This window comes from Megalopta genalis, unplaced genomic scaffold, assembly GCF_051020955.1.
Source record: "Megalopta genalis isolate 19385.01 unplaced genomic scaffold, iyMegGena1_principal scaffold0483, whole genome shotgun sequence".
Taxonomy (NCBI): Eukaryota; Metazoa; Arthropoda; class Insecta; order Hymenoptera; family Halictidae; genus Megalopta; species Megalopta genalis.
Window position 1 is genome coordinate 85001 of NW_027476552.1, and position 2946 is coordinate 87946.

The following is a 2946-nucleotide window of genomic DNA, read 5'->3' on the forward strand; positions in this document are numbered from 1 at the left end:
ATATTCAAAGGAAAAAGTACATGGGTGATGCCATAGTCGTGGAAGCGCGTACGCTCACGCTGATCTTCTGACCGCCGGAAGCACGAAACCTCTGATCTGGGCAAAATCGGCAAGCCGAGGAAGAACGGACAGGACACATGCTGGACTGGCGAGAAAGCGTGTTCTTCCGCTCGCGCTAGGCATTTCGATTTCTGACACCTCTTGATTTAAAAAATCAGTTTTTTGATAGTTTTCTCTCTCCACTGGGCTATTTCATTTTAGCCACAGTTTTCAATTGGTACGATTTGCTTCCAAATCTTACAGATGCATTTTAAAAAATTTTTCCATCGCTCGGACAGAAGAGTCGATTGCTCAGTGAGTACGAGTATACATACAAAGTGCATACGGGTAACCAACCCCGTAGGGCTTGCCACATATGGGCCATTCGGTCAAAGACACCGACCCGTGGCCACGCTGTGTGGAGAAAAGTCCGTAACGTAAACGGCACGAAACAGTCAGGACCGAAGCCCCGAAGGAGCTCTGAGACAGCTTCTCGACCGAGATCGTAGAATTGGCCCAAAACCCGCTCTGCTCCGTCCGCCTCGCACGGACCGTGTATCTCTTATAGATACCGAACGGCCGGCAAGGACGCCGGCGCCGCCGGCCGAATAGCACGCGCGCTTATGAGTGTAAACCGCTGCGGCAACAGACCGCCCGGCCGTGCTGTTGTAACATAGCGCGTGAACGAACGAAAAAAATTTTTATAGTAAACATTAAAATAAATTACACTACCGTAAACTAGACAAAAAATTACACATTTTTTCCCAATATGAAAATTTTCACAAACTTTTTAAAGTCCCATCGCATCGAGTAAACTTTTTTAATAACGCGTCCGCACGATTCTAAATGCTTAATCCATATGTGAAATCGTTCACTGATCACGAATATCGCATTTAAAAAAATTACAAAAATTTATTTTTCAAAATAATCAAAAAAAACCGAAAAATCACAAGAGTAAAGTACCATTATTTTAAACAACATGTCGTTCTAAATGCTTAATCCCTATGTAAAAAAGTTATTTAAGCAAGAATATGTAATCGAAAAAAATTAGAAAAATTTATTTTAGCCGTAAATCGAAAATAATGGGGACACCGGAGCTGTTCGAAGCGCCGAGACGCGCCGCGTACGGCCGAATATTTTCTAAGTCCCAACGTACCGATCAAGAGTAAAGTACCATTTTCCTACATTAGATTTCGTTCTAAATGCTTAATCCCTATGTAAAAACGTTAGTTAAGCAAGAATATCGTATTTTTAAAAAAATCTAATGATAGGATTTTCCAGAAAATTGAAAAAACCGAAAAATGTCAAGAGTAAAGTGCCATTTTCTGACATTAGATTTCGTTCTAAATGCTTAATCCCTATGTAGAAACGTTAGTTAAGCAAGAATATCGTATTTTTAAAAAAATCTAATGATAGGATTTTTCAGAAAATTGAAAAAACCGTAAAATGTCAAGAGTAAAGTGCCATTATTTTAAACAATGTATCGTTCTAAATGCTTAATCCCTATGTAAAAAAGTTATTTAAGCAAGAATATGTTATTGAAAAAAATTAGAAAAATTTATTTTAGCCGTAAATCGAAAATAATGGGGACACCGGAGCTGTTCGAAGCGCCGAGACGCGCCGCGTACGGCCGAATATTTTCTAAGTCCCAACGTACCGATCAAGAGTAAAGTACCATTTTCCTACATTAGATTTCGTTCTAAATGCTTAATCCCTATGTAAAAACGTTAGTTAAGCAAGAATATCGTATTTTTAAAAAAATCTAATGATAGGATTTTCCAGAAAATTGAAAAAACCGAAAAATGTCAAGAGTAAAGTGCCATTTTCTGACATTAGATTTCGTTCTAAATGCTTAATCCCTATGTAGAAACGTTAGTTAAGCAAGAATATCGTATTTTTAAAAAAATCTAATGATAGGATTTTTCAGAAAATTGAAAAAACCGTAAAATGTCAAGAGTAAAGTGCCATTATTTTAAACAATGTATCGTTCTAAATGCTTAATCCCTATGTAAAAAAGTTATTTAAGCAAGAATATGTTATTGAAAAAAATTAGAAAAATTTATTTTAGCCGTAAATCGAAAATAATGGGGACACCGGAGCTGTTCGAAGCGCCGAGACGCGCCGCGTACGGCCGAATATTTTCTAAGTCCCAACGTACCGATCAAGAGTAAAGTACCATTTTCCTACATTAGATTTCGTTCTAAATGCTTAATCCCTATGTAAAAACGTTAGTTAAGCAAGAATATCGTATTTTTAAAAAAATCTAATGATAGGATTTTCCAGAAAATTGAAAAAACCGAAAAATGTCAAGAGTAAAGTGCCATTTTCTGACATTAGATTTCGTTCTAAATGCTTAATCCCTATGTAGAAACGTTAGTTAAGCAAGAATATCGTATTTTTAAAAAAATCTAATGGTAGGATTTTTCAGAAAATTGAAAAAACCGTAAAATGTCAAGAGTAAAGTGCCCTTATTTTAAACATTATATCGTTCTAAATGCTTAATCCCTATGTAAAAAAGTTATCTAAGCAAGAATATGTTATTGAATAAAATGAGAAAAATTTATTTTAGCCGTAAATCGAAAATAATGGGTCGAGCGAATCGGTCGATTGCGCCGAGACGCGCTATGATGCAACAGACGAGCGATTGGAACGCCCGAATATTTTCAAAGTCCCAACGTACCGATCAAGAGTAAAGTACCATTTTCCTACATTAGATTTCGTTCTAAATGCTTAATCCCTATGTAAAAACGTTAGTTAAGCAAGAATATCGTATTTTTAAAAAAATCTAATGATAGGATTTTCCAGAAAATTGAAAAAACCGAAAAATGTCAAGAGTAAAGTGCCATTTTCTGACATTAGATTTCGTTCTAAATGCTTAATCCCTATGTAGAAACGTTAGTTATGCAA